General features: G+C 31.4%; 1 protein-coding gene across 2 annotated transcripts in view; it reads right to left on the bottom strand.

Annotated features, from left to right (window-relative positions):
• LOC123704005 (zinc finger protein MSN2) overlaps positions 1 to 12,097 on the bottom strand; it is a 46,627-nt gene extending 34,530 nt beyond the window's left edge. For both annotated transcript variants that reach the window (XM_045652249.1, XM_045652240.1), the window contains exon 1: positions 11,813 to 12,097. The gene's annotated coding sequence lies outside the window, so the exon portion shown is untranslated. The remainder of the gene's footprint in view (positions 1 to 11,812) is intronic.
• Between the last annotated feature and the right edge of the window lie 5,087 nt (positions 12,098 to 17,184).

Genomic DNA, 17,184 nt, shown 5'->3' with positions numbered 1-17,184 from the left:
TTATTACAAAGTCACATTTCGCATTCAATTTTATTTCGGTAGTTTCATATAGATTATGGTTACGATTGCGGACGCGGCTAATGGAAAGATGCACCGATAATATAAGTCGTGAGCGGCTGCGATGAAAGTGGTCTTAGTCTTCGCTATGGCCACTGACCCACAGCTAAATATCGACGCCTTACCTTTATTAAGAACTGTAGTAATCCTCCAATCGACACTAATGCTACAGCTGACCAACTTCAGTCAATAACAATGCAATCTCTTAACACTTCAATATTAACACATTTACATCAATGCACCTAACCATGTTAATTAGTTTGACATAATCCTATTTCCTAATGTAAAACTAACTTCTCCTAAACTCTACAAACCGTTCCTCAAAACTCTCTCCTAAACTTCATATTTTCTACAGAAAACATTAATTACCTAAATGTCTTTCTTTGTAGAGAGTTATAAACAACTAAGTTAAATTATGCGGCGATAAAATGTAAAACATGACAAGTAATTTACATCATCAGTCTTTAAAAATAATAAGATAGATCTGACATAAGACACATTTCTATTCATAACAACTATAGGAGATTAAATTTCTAAAATATGATGCAAAACAAGTCTTCAACTTATCAATCTAGTCTTAATTGGCAAAAAATTGAATTACCATTATTATTAATGACTGTAAGCAAACACCAGGTGAATAGGGTATTTATCTATGTTACAATAGAAGTGTAAATAAATTAGTAATAAGAGGCGAGGTCAAACGGTCAGTCAATAATGATGAAGCATTGACAAGCAATTGGGTAATGAAGAAAGCGCCTAGAGCGGCCGGCGAAATTCATGTCTATGAGCAAAAAGTTTATTGGTTCCTACAAAAATGCAACAAAGAAATGTTCAGGGCACGATTCGACTTTTAAAGATCACAACATCGATTCACGATTATTAAATTGATGGTTGCCGTTATTGCTATCAAAGCACATTTTCTACATAATGAAATTCCATTACATATTTATCGATTCATGGAATAAATAACGATGATATTAATAAGACTGTTTTTAAACTTATTATATAGATTACAATCAAAATAAATTAAAATATGAAAACTGAAATTGGGGGTGTAAAGACCAATTTTAATTTTTACTGGCAACTGGCCGTGTTAATATTTTCAGCAATCAATTTGAGTGAATGTTTTTTATTACAGACGCGCCGAATGCATCGCATTGCTTTCGTCATGACTTTCCTCAGTTGTCTCTTTCAGTAGCGATGTGCGAGAGCTAAGAATGATGCAAAATAACCGTAATATAAGTTGGCACGCTATGCGCTACCTCCTCACCGTGCGCAGTGCGCAACTCTGCCTACTGACTCACGAGAACCCAGCACACAGACACACAGACGTGAGAGTCATGTCAAACGGATCGTGATGTGTCTAGATAATAACACAGACTTTGCTTTATTTGCATGATCTATGAGCCATCATGTTCGCTTGTCATTGTGCGTTTTCAGACTTTCCATTTCAGTCGATACGCAATGTACATACACTTGAATAGCTGGAACGAATTCAATTACTTTAATTGCTAATTTAGCATCGCGCCGTCCATCAATATACTTAATTAATTAATTGCTTCATTGTGCACCAACTTTTTGGTAAATTTCCTGTTAATATTGTAATATTATGTATATTTTATTTAATATCGTTGGTAAAATTATGGAAATAAATCTATAGATTTAACCTAATATCAATATAAACAACCTAACTTCCTTATTTATTATCTTACAATGTTCAATAATTAATTATAGTATATTGAACCAAAAAATTATTTGAAATAAAATGTAATCAAATTTAAAGCATGAACGTAACAATACAAAGGACGCATAATTGCCAAGAACAAAGTGCCAAATGATTGCTTTACTTCGATAAAGCAAACTATAGACGTGGGTGCCGCTAAACGGTGCAAACCGGATCTTAGCTCGAGATAAATCATGCTTGGACCGAAACACCGCGCGCCCCGCGCTCCTCCACGCCGTGCTCTGCTTATAGTAGCTTACATTACGAGCTAAACGTTGTTACTTTTATTTTAATTATGTTCAATCAAATCAAAGTATCAAATAATATGTCCCTATCTAGACAAGTATTTAATAATACTTTTAACTAAGACTCTACATTGATAGAAATCAGTCTAACTGCCCAAGCAAGAGTATCACTGATACATAACTAGATATATTATGTCAACGGATGTAATGTTCGCAGGAAATCGCAAGGATCATATCATCATATCAATGTTTATAACGACGTGTATGATCCCATCTCAAACGAATAACAATGTTCCTCAGATTTGCCGCTGACGTTATCTAAGCATTGCAAAATGAATACAAATTGCGTGATTGGACGAAACAGTAAACCAGAACATTAAGTTGTAAACATACAAAAAATCTCAAATTCTACTTATAATCTACAAAGTTTATTCTTTAATTAATGTTATTATTAAGGAAGGCGACATCGGGTCGCTGAGCTAAATATAAGACGAGAAATTTAGTCATATAAAAACTTACAAATCACCGACGTTTTATTAATAATTATTATTGTGTTAAGATAGATAAAATAATCTATTAATATTTTTATACGATCATGAAATAATAAGCAGCAAAAAACATACAACGGTATATTAATTATACTTATCGTTTGGTTGATGTTGTGTGCGTAAGGATTCTAATATTAGATATGCGGTCCAAACGAGTTAAAACTTCTGTCAATAGTAGATTAGTCTGTGATAGTAGCTTGTAGCTGGATTTAGTAAACAAATGACGATGATAATGATGCAGATCAATGTGTGTGGTTGTCGTACGAGTCTCGGTGGCCGCTGCCACCCGCCGGCCACTGCACTCACTTCGATTTCACTTTTATTAGCAATCCACTTAATTGGATACCACTGTTGCGGTTTTATTCATTTTGTAGAATCATCTAACCATTGTTTTTAGCAACAATATCATTGAGAGTGTGCATTAACTTACTTTAATATTTAATCTGAATATGCTCTAGATACTTAAAAAGTTAAAACTCACCGATGTTCGACTCGGTTCAGGTTTATGGCTCTTAGAATAAGTTTCTAAAATTCTAATAAGGTACTTATTATTCTTAACAAAAATATAACTAACGTTCTCACATTTTTAAAAGAATTTTATTCTCGTGTAGTGTAATAATCTAGTTTAAATGTACATTTTAGAAAGATTAACACTTTTCAACCGTTTATAAGCGTAATAAATCTTTAAAAATAGCTTTTAAATTTAAAACAATAGCATTTCGGTAGGTTTCCATTTATTGAGTTTAATAAATCAGTCTTTATCTTAACAAACTCCATGACAAATGTTCCGGCAATACGCTAAAAGCTGAAGGTCAATCAGAAAAGTACAAGACAACGAATTAAAACTTAATTTATACCTAAATCTGTTCTCGTAATCCCACGCTCGATTAAATACTACTAATGCTGTTTTTGTTATACCAAGTAAACGACGTGAACAGTGCAATTCTATTTTGTTGCAAGATATTCGAACAAGAGTCGGATTTTTCCACAAAAAATTGAACTAATAACCGAGTGTGTCTATGAATACAGTGAGAAACGAATTTTGAACATTATGTGAATACAAAATTATATAACGATTCATAATTAAAATCTTATGAGTGGAACTGTAGCGTATAGTAACGCTATATTTTGCTGTCTGCATACGGAATGTAGGTAGTAATTTAGTCGTTTAATTTCCGCGTCCAATGCCAATGAAGGACATTAGTCTATTATCGAAGCTTTGTGCTAAATTCATATTTAACGTTTTTAAAAATCAATATATTAAAATGTACAGTATAATCCGCTTATTTAACACACTTATTAAATTAACGCTATTAAATTCGGATTTACTTTCACTATAAGACAACAATTCAACGCCATTAATTTTAAAATGAAGACCTACGCCAAGAAGTGTTATATTGCTACTTTTATTTTATTAGAAATACACAGAACGCGTATGTTAACAAAACTTATGTTTCTGCAAGCTATTTTAATTTATACAATTTGCCAAATACTGTTGCAGTCAAATACCAAGCAATTAAGTAATTAAGATGCTAGATATAATAAAAATAAAAGAGAAACTAGGGTAGACAAGCCAACAAAATGCAGCTTAAATTTTTGCAGACATGTGTACGAATTATGAACACATATTTTAGTTGCTATGAGTCTCAAAATTGCAAACATATGACACTTTGCATAAAATGCAGCATCGAAGCGTTTGATTTTATCACTGGACTGTATGCTAATCAATCGTATTGATTTAATTACTTCGAGGAGTGACAGAAGGCAATTAGTGCCATCGTAGAAATTTCTAATTAGCAGTTCCGTATTGTATATGAAATTATTTTCAGCCATTGCTTACAAAATGTTATCTTTTTTGTTTTGTACATTACGGCATACATATGCTTAATGATCTTAAAGTTATCTTTTTGTGTTCATGACTAATGTCTGGTTTAAATTCAAAATTTCTTCAATATTTATTCATTGCATTTGTTAGTAATTTTAAGACAAAGAATAAGGCGATTAGGTAACATTCTAAGCAAATGAAAAAAGATAAATTGAATTTAAAAACCAACTATATGATGAATAGATAATATGGACTAATATGTACAAAACAAGACTGCTATAATATAATATGCAAAGCTATCAATCAAAATTTGGCCAAGAACATAATTTATTACTTTCTCCTAAAACCGGATCAGGCTAGCCATCTTAGTTTTACTTCGAGATTTTGTTTCTGCTACAATAATTGCTTGATAAATTCCTTCTGTACAAATCCTATTTAATTCAAAATGCGTATTTAATATTACTGTGAACGGATTATTGAATGATCGATTTACTGGATGCAATTTGAAAACTGGTAAGGTGATAAATGGTTCCGTCAAGTTTTTAGTTCATGTATAGATTAGCAAGATGAAGAATAAAACTTAATTAATATCTGTGAGGATTTTGTTATTTTATTTAACGTTTTATTAGCAGTTATAAGTTTTATTATTATAGTTTATTTATTTCAAAATATACGCACATGCTCAATTTACAATAGAAAGTGGTAAAAATCTTTATATTGTATAAACACTAAGTATTAAATGTAGCCGTACTGAATACATGTTAATTTGTTGCGGAATCCGAGAGCAATAACCGACTGCGTCGCTAGCGGTATTCGGCGGTTTCTTCGTCGAATATTCGACAAAAACAACCGAATGTCTGTGTGTGCTTTGTAGCACATGGTGAGATAGAAAATATGTTTATGGTACGCTGAGTGTATTTCAACATATTAAAATTTAATGTACAGATTAGTCACGGGTAAGCCTTTAAAGTGATTTTTTCGTGGCCGGGTTAATTGAGTTGTAGAGTTTTGTACATTTGGTGGGTTATATCTTTACTAAAAGATATTTATTTGATTTCGTTTTTATAAGATATTTTCAATACAGAATAGTATTTTTTTTATTTGACTACTATAGGAACGTCCACAATAAGTTAATGCTACCTGTCTGAGAGACATTGAGAGGAAATAGAATCTATAACTCAGTTATACCAGTACCTCTATATACGAGTTTTGAAAAAAAAATGTAATAAGTGTGACGGAAATAGAAAGAGGAAATAAAATGTAGGTCTTTACTTCCTTTGAAATCAAGTAATAAGGCATATTATATTGTAATAAATTATATTAATAAAAATAACCCATGAGATGGTCTATATTTCTTATTTCTTTAGTTTAATTTATCTTAATAATCCGTATGTTCACACTTTGGTTCGTTTTATCCGTTATAATATTTGAATTTTGAACATTATATAAGATCAATAATTTCAAATCCGATTAGGGTTAAACAAATATCGATATTCGGTTCAATCTATATTATAAGCTACAAAAAAAAACAAAATCTCAATTGTATAACGTAAGTTACGTCAACTAAGTGAAGTTCTAACTCAGCAATGCAAATATAAAAATTATATCACGGTGGAAAAATCCAAGCACAACTTATTTTAACAATAATACTTTTTGCTACACTTTTCTTTTTTATCCACTCCAAACAAGACAATCAGTGTAGATGATTAACCCATTAAAAAACTTGTCAACGTTTATCTTTGGGTATTTAACTCAAGGTCAAAGGTTAGACATTGTGAAATCACAAGGACGGGCATTTTCTACGCAGGACCGGGTCGCGGTCGAGTGAGCACAAGTCTTCCGCCTTGCGCCTCGTGAACGCCCGCAAAGGGTCAAGGCATCTACTCGGTCATTTCACTTAAATTTATCTTCTCACTACAGTTGAACCACTTTTGTATCCAGACACGATTCGTAAGAAAAGCAATTTGGAATAACACATGTTTCAAGATAGTTATGAAATTCCCAATCGTAAAGGTCACTTCCTTTGTAGTCGGGGGGAAATTTAATTTATTTAGCATCTCTACAGGGGATTTTCCAGTAAGGTAAAACTCTGTATGTTTGTACTTTTTTCATGTGATACGTGAAATTTTGTTATAAAAGTGAATTTTGTTACTTATTAGTTATTCTGAATTGGGTGCTTATTTAAAATCTCGTTAATTCTGAGGAGAATATAAGTGCCTTAGGCACTTTCTTTTTCAATTGATACTTAGTCAAATACTTTAGTGCATATTATGTCCAATTGCAAATGTTTGCTGTGTAATGATTCATGGCCATTTTCATGATAGCTTTATATTATTTATGGATATTTTAAACAGAAAATACATACGCTATTCTATGCAGTTACGTAAAGTAAAGGTTGCGCATCAGCTTAGAGGATGCCTACCTTCGAAGGTGATAGTTTAATTCGGCAAATCAATGAACACTTGTGTATATTGTGTAATGTCGCCATTTCACGACGTGGATCGCTGAGATGAATCTGTCATGAATCATAGCACAGTTCGATATGTCAGTTGTTGATGACGAGATTGCACTTGTTACTCTACACAAAGCTTGCAAAGACAAATAGCATTTTACAAAAGAAAACTGAATCCATGGACATGTAAATCACGTGTGATTACTTCACCTAATGAGTCAGTTTCGTGTTCCAAATTAACTTGTAACAAGAACGTAGTGATAATATCTAGATATGTGTAAGTAGATTTTTGCCAGTTATTATCAATATTTTAAATCCAACGACTGATTATAAATCCAATTGGATCAGCGAAGGATTTATTAATACAGCAAAGGGACTAGTGCCGCATACTAACGTTTTATCTTATATAATAAACTTAATATGCCTCTTTATTTTCATATACTTCTATTAATTAGAATTTGTGAAATTATATGAAGATTTCTAATTATTCAATATAGGCACGTAGCTCTCCTCTGCATCTTTTCAAGGTATGGGATTAACTTTCCACATCTGCATAGGGCAACAGTCAATAGATACCACGGCACGATGCGAGCGTGAACAATGCTAGTTACGCCCAGCCGCGCCCGCTGACTGCTTTAATGCCATCTTTACGTTAGCGGAGCTAATTTCAATAATTTCTATATAAAACTTATTGATAAAAACTGCTCATCTAAAAGCACATTGGACGTGGAAAATAAACAAAACTAAATATTGATAATAACCTACATTTAATTTAAAATTCTCCGTTCATAGATAAGGAAATTACCTGCTTAGCCGAAATATTCATATTTAATCAAAATTAAAGGTCACGAGGACAAATAAAACAATAAACTCGACAACAATGTTCGGACGGTAAAGTCGTTTATATTATAATGTTTCAAGTATGTTGTATATTAACGATTTATGGCTGGATTCGCGGATCCCATTTTATACTCTATATTCAATACAACATTTTGCTTATGTCTTTTTTATTGAGATAAATACAATATCAAAGTATATGGAAGTAATAAAGCTCTTAATATGTGCGTAATTTATTGGCAGCGCTGCGTCACCACGGCTGTCTCATTGTGTCAGAAGACATTTACTCTCAAGTAATGGGGTACTTATTAATCACGATACAATCAAGATTTGTATAAATATTTACACTTCATTCTTAACATTTCCAAGTTGGTTTGACTCGATGGCGTTTATTACATTCGATAAAAAATTAATAGATCGTTTTGCTGAACCTTTCCATCTTTCTTTTGTTTTTATTAATAAGGTTCAAAAAATAATGTTCTATATTTAGTTGTAGTTATTAGAGTTCAGTTAACAACTAGTAGTTTAGATTAAATTTGAATCCAATAGAATAATTAAAATAACATGTGATACGCCCAAATTTTTCTACTTACAAGAGCACGTGATCTTATAATTTTCCTCCATTTGTATTAATAATATTATATTTATTATTATATAATAATATACAATTAAGTACAGTTTAAGGAACAGTGAAACTTTTATCAAAAACGGTTAGAAAGTTTTAATTCAAAGGCACATAATATAATAGATTCTTACTCAAAATTTGTAGGATTTAATATAAAATGATGATAACTTTCATAATATTTCTAATTAAAATTAAAATTCATCATATGAATTAATGATCTAAAAAAGACTACAGACTTTTTTTCCTCACAGAATCAATAAATAGACATAGCGTTAATTTTAAAGCTTGCATCGGTTTATATATACGTCTGACCAAAAGACTTCAACGCGTTGTGCGTCGAAAAGAAAACTTTCCATTAGGTTTATTACTGTAATTAATATGTACATATAAATATTTATGATTATGTTATGGCAAGGTCGTTTTTAGGAATGATTTGTATTCAGTAATAATGATTTATAATGCAGATATATAATATATTTGAAATCCCTTAACTATGTAATCGTGCTTAATACACGGACAAGTCACGCGTTAAAAAATATTTGATATTTTTCGTCCAACAATGTACAGTAAATAAGTATTTTTTTATAAATAAAGTCAGCCGGGATATGTTAACTCTTCCTGTTTTATACTTGTTTAATCGTATCATTTTTAAAAACGTAAGCCGATAACCTTCGTGTAATTAATACCATTTTATTTTTTGTATAAAAACGTAATACCGATAATATATTTTTGTATGCTTACTAAAGAATGCGAAATTATTATTTTAGTAAACAGATTTTAAGTGCACAATAAAATGCATATTTAAAATTTTATTGTTAACAATTATGACTACTGTATTTGCCTTTGTATGTGGCAGGAAGCATGTCATTTTACTATGAGAATTTTTTAGAAAAAGATGTATGAAAAGTAAGAAACTGAGTTACATAATCATTCAAGAACTGTATCGATATTACATTAACGTCCGACGTAAGTACAGCTAAAATTAAAGTAATGAATTTCGAAACAACCGTCTTGGACATTGCTACAATTATGTGTAACAATCTTAAGGCTATAACATTAACGATAAATGAAATAAACTGTATTACGCCTTTATCAATATTTTAATAAGGTAATATTTATTTTATTACTATTTAAAGATATCTCTTAGCGAAATATAAGTAATATAAATGCTATATTCTCGTCTATTAAGGGCTTTATGATTTGTACAATTGAAATATAATTTGAATTCGCATGTTTTGTCGTTGTATACTCAATTAATGTGGTGTCAAATACAGAATTTTACTTGTATAAAACACAGGTTTTATATGAATAAAAATTAATTTACGTAGAAGTATTTATATTGATAATGGCTCACATTTAATTAATAATATTGTAACATAAACGAAACAAAATAACTTTTTACTTATATTTTTTTTTAATTATTCTTACGTATCAAACAAGTGCTCGTACTTTGAATTTTGAAACAACGTTTGGCTTTCAAGACAAAATCAATTTTACGCATCAACATTTATAATTTAATAATATATTGTCTTATTCTCCGTTTTATTTGTATTTAATACCTACTTTAATCTCTCATCTGACCCATAATAAGTATGCAGGGAATTTATTATGTCAGTAAACTGCTTCCTAGGTCCACTTGTCAGATGTTATTACTATGTCACGACTTTACTCCTGATGAATATGAAAAAATGTTATGTAAATCTATTATTTGTATTTAATAATGCTATTCATAACATGTACAATGGACTACTCTTTATCGATTCATAGATAATTTTTATATTTCTTTTTATGTGCGTATACACAACATAGATAAGCATTTTTGGCAAGAGTGTAGGTGTATCTGTAATTTTAACAACTACCAGTTTTTACTGCCTTACTTACTTCAAAGAACATAAAATAATCATGATACGGTCAGGAACGGTAAGCGTCAGTAACGCACAATATTATACATATATACAAAATGAAGATATACAGATTTATTTAGTACCTACATGTATAATTGTACAGCTAAACTGGAAATTTGCATTCTGTATACACGTGCTTTTCACATAATCTAGCTGGTTAAAATAAAACCAAATTTTAAGTGCAATGTTTTAAAGAAATATAGGTAAGTACCTATAGCCCTAAAATACCTACCTGGTAATAACGTGAATAAATACATACAACTTGCATACAACCAAAACAATTTTCTTCGATATCCTATTACAGCTGATTAATTGTTCAATACATAATATTAGTTTAACAGCTTTAGGATCAATTATTTTAAGATTGCAATTAATAACTATGATACCTACTTTGATAAATAAAAACTGACACAAGATTCAACAAGGTACCTATCTAGGTATACAATATACATGTAATTTTCATAAGACATTTTTATTGACTCTTAATTAATTATAACGTTTTTTTAATATAATTATACAGTAATTTGTCAGCCTTTAGTGCATTCAAGTGGGCAATTATGGACCATTGTCTCTACATGTTAAAAATTGCTTCTCAAGTGTAGCTCACGTGGAGTTTTTCTTCAATTTGAATTGATACCGGATGAATTCATACGTACCTACAACGGGTTTCAATTTTATTGCCGCTGATATTTTATATACACATTATATAGATAAATAATAAATGCAGTAAGATATTTGTTAATATTAAAACATAAAACTATATTATTATATATTGTAGGTATATGTATAAAATTATGAACTACCAATATACCAAGAAATTATTTATTAAAATGAATTCAATACGTGGCTACCACGTTGAACTAGAGACATTAGACATCAAGCAGTTTTTAATATATTATACACTCATGATAAAGTTAATTTATTCGTGACTACGACAACCTGCTTCTAGAAACTACTTATATTAGTTTAAGTATTTGCTATAAGTAAAGAAAACAATATCAAATAATATTAAATGAAAATTCTGCATTATCTCTAAGGAAAGTTATAAAAACTTAAAATAATTCATCTGCTGGCTTAATAAAGTATAAATTCCACTGTCCAAAAGTTGCCATACTAAATGTCAAATTATTATTATGTACGGTCTACACGGAACGTGCTGCCGTGAGTTTTACTTCAGGCAATTAATACTTAATGAGTTGGAAATAAACTAGTTCAAGTAATGACAGACAGAAAAGAGAATTAACAAGTACTCAATATGTAGATAATAATGTAGATCAAATTTCATCACTATTGTATCCCGTTTGAATAATATTATTAATACAATATGTAAACAATATGAAAAATATACACGTTACAGGAGATAATCAATAAAAGCGCAATATTTCAAGAGAAATCGTATCTAATAGTCTTTTTATATCATTGTCAAAGCTTGAACGGTTGCGATGCATACATATTTATACTGCACAGCTTTCCAATGGGACTTAATACGAAAATAATGTTAGGTTTTATACACTGCAATCAAACACCGATTAAAATACTTAATACTCCTGTTTTTACTATTTACTAAAATAAAAAACCCTGATCTATGAGACTTACCGTAGATATAGAGACGATCCAATAAAGAAACAGAAATGGGAATTGCACTTCAGTGAAATATTCACGAGTTGTAGCACTTCGTCTCTAAGTTAGAAAACAAGGCTCGATCAATCAGTCCATTAACACCCCTTATGTACACAACGATTACAGTAATAAAGTCCCGGTGGCAAGTCCAGGGTGGTGAGGGCAGTGGGTGCAGGTTGCGGAGGCCGGTGCTTCAGAATGCCGGCGGCGCGCGGGTGACGGTCGTACGTCCGGCCGCACAACGCGCCTTGCAACGGTAAACTGCCAGGCCGCGGCCCGCGCCAACACAGCCTCTCCCTCGTTTGTATGAGTGCCTCAACCTCCCTCCAAACAAATAGTACCGTACACCGCACTTCTGTCTTGGTAACTTTTATTAGTGTTGGCGCGTCTGCGCATGTGTGTTCTATAACCCCAACACAGACGTAGACCGATGAATTCGTGTGGGTGTCAGAGTTAGTAAAGTACCTATGCGTGCTTTTATCTTACGATTCGGTATGCACGGCCGCACAGCCGCACGTAGCCACGTAGTACCGACTGGCGAGGCTGTATTTTACTTCTATAATATCTAGTCAATAATTTAAGTTAGGTGTTTGTGCAATAACACACGCTTAACTGCTTAAGCCACAACTAGGTCAGTACTTAATCTGTCTAGACTACAGATGCAGTATCTTCACTACCAAAATTACCACTGTCGAACCACGTCTCGGTGCGCGCAATCATTACTTTAGTTGCCTTAGATTCTTTGTTCAGCTTGATTGCAACCTTCGCATATTTAAGTAAAATTAGATCACGTAATGATATAGATATCAATGAGATCTTGAACCCTGATCTAGTCTGACGAACAAATATATCAGAAGGCTGGTATTTTAAATTTGACAACCAAGGCTGTCTGAGACCACGAAATAGCAGGGACCTTTAGTACTTATGAGCATTTATTTCTTAGTAGGTACTCATTGTAAATGTCTGTATCCATGATAATGAACGAGTAGGTATTGCTGTGTCTACTGCAATCAATCAACAACCATAGCCTTTGGCGCTTAAATTTTCAAGCTTTTGGGTGTGAGTTTATAATATGATCGCTTGCAGGAATTTGTCATTTCATAATGTCGGTAAGATTTGTGAATTCCATATAATTTTCGGAAACCTTTAATATACTTGAAAGATGTAAATAAGAAGTTAAAGTTCAACGTATTTCCTGTTTTATAAAGATATAGACATATTAAATTATATGAAATGTGTCTTAGAAGAAATATATCTTTACATTCATCTAGGTAATTCTATCCAAATTATAGTGCATCAACACTTTCTATCATAATCGTGGTCTGTGGTAAGATTATAAAAACAAGAAATCTTAATCTAAAGCAATTTAAAAAGATAATTTGAACATATGTTCTAGATTGCAGTGCACTCAAATTCACTGAATTTATTACAATTTTTGTGGAAAATTGTTCTCTACTTACTAATTTCATCTCTAATTTTACGTAAAGTGCATTTAAATTTTAATGCATATGTAATATGTCTGTCCATCTGAACATTTTAGTCTTAGATTACAAACTTATTAAATACTAGCTTCCGCCCGCGACTCCGTCCGCGCGGATGTCGGTCTTCGCGTGGATGGTTATTTCTCCATTTTGAGTACCTCTGTCAATAACATCTTATAAATATCTATTGGACCCAATTCCCAAATACGGCTAGGCCTATAATAATACGCAACGTGTGTTCGCGGTTCTACGGAACAACGTCTATGGATAAAACTGAAAAATTAAGATTAATTTTTTCTACGTATTTTTCCAGGATAAAAAGTATCCTATTTTACGCCCAGGATAATAAGGTATAATTATACCAAGTTTCATCGAAATCGAACCGCTAGTTTTCACGTGATGCCTTCACATACAGACAGACAGACAGACAGACGAAAATTTTTTTAATCACATATTTGGGTTTGGTATCGATCCAGTAACACCCACTGCTATTTATTTTTTCAATATTTTCAATGTACAGAATTGACCCTTCTACAGATTTATTATACCTATGTATCTGTGATATGTATAGATAATGTAGGTATATTGTTTTTTACCTTTTATTTTAGAATCTAAGATTGTGGGTTAATTCGATTTGTTGAAAATGCAAAAACAATTCTCTCACAATTTAATTTTCTCAGAATTTTGAATTTAAATAAATTTGTGATACCTAGGTATTTGCCGGTTTGCCTAGGTAAAATAAGAAGACCATGATTTTCTAATAATCTACACTAATATTATAAAGATGTGTTTGTACTTTGTTTGTAAGCTTATTAGAAAGCTACATTATTCCGGAGTGGCATTATCTTTGTCATAAAAACAATAAAACAACACCCTAACAAGGGTGGCAAGAAAAAATATTTTCCGATCGTATACCTATCCCGCGAATACGTGAAGTATAAGAAAAATATAGAAATCTAAATAACATGGCACTGTATTTTTTATGTAAAGAACACTTAATACTACGAGAGTATAAGCGAGAGAGCAACTGAAAACTATCGTTTTAATCAGCAGCTTGCAGCTTCTCTCGTGGACTTCAAGTTTTAAGAGATGTATATGTTGTTGCTCTTACCATTTTTTATGATATAAAAATCAACATCGAACCGACTGCGGTTAGATTATAGTCAGGTACTCAGGTACCTATGTATTGAAGAGATTTATAGTACTCCAAAATTAATAATGCGCATGCAGATCTTCGTTAATTATCGTATTTCCAGAAACACCCGAATCACCCCGAATCATTGAATCGTAAGTGCCCTAAACAATGCACTTGCATCTTGCACCTTGTTGGGAAGAAATAGGAGTCAATTCAGAGTCATACACAATTGAAAACAATTCGGGCGATAAGTGACGGTAGCCTGTCAGTCAAAAAATTAAAAAATCCGTCAGTCGTCTTTATTTATTGGTGGTGACCGCACGTATTATCACTGTATGGAATTATATAGAGCTGCTGTTACATACCATTCTTAGTTTTGTTTCAAAGTTCAATTATCCGGTAAAATGATTATTTACTCATTTAGCAGATAGCAGTGGGGAAAGTGAAAATTAATAAGAGCATAGGTAATAAAAGTTCTGATCATTCTACGATATCAGAAATAGAGATATTCCCTGATTCTGTAAATCCTTTGGACTGAGAATTTAATGATTAGATTTCACAATTTAAATGTAAACCAGTGTTTGAAAATCATTTTTTTAAATACAAACTTTGTCTTATTTTAACCTTCCATACATCCATCATTACGCCAGTTTCAGAAAGACACTTTAATAGTTCTAAGTATAGAATTTTCCAAGTAAATCAATACAACAAATATATATTCGTAATCGTGTGGCTTATCCTCGCTATTAACTTTTGAATTATCGAAACAAATTTCGTTACTTATCTCTTTTACCATATAAGTAATCACAATAAAACTCATAATTCTAATAAACTATGCATGAAGAAAATACATTTAACCACTCTATATACATATCATCTTCGGAGGCTCGCGGAATTGACAGTTGCCGAACAGTGACGAATTTTTCTATGCGCATTATTAGTTTGGGAGTACTGTAAGGGTAATATATGTTCTGTGCTGTACATTATGTGGCTATCATTAAAATCTATGGGTTCCTAAAAAACCTTTAAATCTAATAATATTTGCTACTACATACTTACATTTAATATTGTTCATATCTCATGTTGTAATTGTAATTTTCGTCAATTAAAATACGACATGCATAAAACCATAGTAATAACATATGCAATATGCATATAGTATGTTAGCTATTTATGATCACACATTTCTTAGCCTAGATATGAGTATGTTTATTTTGATGCAAGAATATACACTCTCCTTTTTCTTATCTAATAAGTGATAAAAAGAATAAGCACTTGATAGAGAAAGTTTAAATAGCGTTGTTTTCAAATCAAAACAAACATTTAAAAATAAATACTTTTTAAAATCTTTCACACCTAAATGGCACCTACCTACCACCTACCCTCTTTAATTTTTTATGTTAAAGAAGGTAGGAAGGAAGGAAAATTACTAATTAATTATGTAATATGAATTTCAGGAATTGCCCGACTCGTGGAGGCGAGAGAGATTTATAAGTATAATATACCTATATTTTTTTTTTGCGTGATTGACTCGTAAAGTAATATCGAAAACTTATTACGTACCTGAAACATAACGAGAAAAGTAATCTATGATTACATTTTATAATTCAAATGTAAATCCTATGCCATCGTCTTCATCTTCAACAGATAACTGGTGTCCATTTTTGCACATAGCACTGGCAAAGCCTCGTGAAATGTTAAGTCTGCAAATTGCGATCTATTTTTTTGCAATATAAACAATTGTTGCTCTTTTCTTATTCTTACGGATTAAGCTTTGATAATTTTCAGTAGTATTTCACATCTTTCTGTGTTTGTGAGTTTGTTGCTGCTAACTTGTAGGCAGCCTTTTTTTGTTCCATTACAGAAACATATAATTCATGATTTCATGACCTCTTCTGATCACTCTGAACATCCTGAGAAAAAAAAGGTAAGTATTATAGATTAAAGGATGCGTAAGAAATTTCAAAGATCACAGGAGCAAGATGGTATTTTAGTGGGGATGCAAAAATGGAAAGATATTTAAATAAAAAAAATCCAGTTTATTTTCCATTACTGAACAAATCTCACAATGTTTCTTCCCCGTGTCTGTACTATTAATTATTATTCGTAACCACTTCGTAACTATTATGATTTAAAACACTAGCATTCAGAATAATATTTTAAAAACGCTGCGGCTGGATCTAATTATCCGAATTTAGTGCAGATTCTTTTCAGTAAAAGCAATCTTCAAAAAAGGCGGTAATTTTTTTTTTTTTAATCTTGCATATAAGTGTTCATGAATGTGAAATATCTCCAAATTAAATTCAATATGATTAAATAAAGCGAAAGCAAACACATAAGCTTATACATTAAGGCCTACACCATGCGTAATAAACAATTACACAAATAAAATATATTATAATATCGGTATTATATTGTAACAGGTATTTTATGTGTATTTTACCAATTTCTGTGTTACACGATTTTTTAATTATTATCTGTTTTATCTATTTTTGACACATTTTTGACATTCGCCTTATTGTTACCAGTTCTCTAAAACCTCCCATTCTGATGCAATCACGATGTGGATGTGAAATGTATGCAAGATGGAAGTGGATGCAATGCTAAAAGATAGCAAGTTTACATTTTGATACAACGACCATGATATTATCACAGTATATTACGAGAGACCAGAATGTTTTTTTATGGTATTCTTAATTTAGAAAAACAGAATTAAATTTACAAATTATATT

This window comes from Colias croceus, chromosome 2, assembly GCF_905220415.1.
Source record: "Colias croceus chromosome 2, ilColCroc2.1".
In the NCBI taxonomy this organism is placed as follows: Eukaryota; Metazoa; Arthropoda; class Insecta; order Lepidoptera; family Pieridae; genus Colias; species Colias croceus.
Note: the sequence above shows the minus strand (reverse complement) of the source record. Positions and strands in the feature narration are given on the sequence as shown.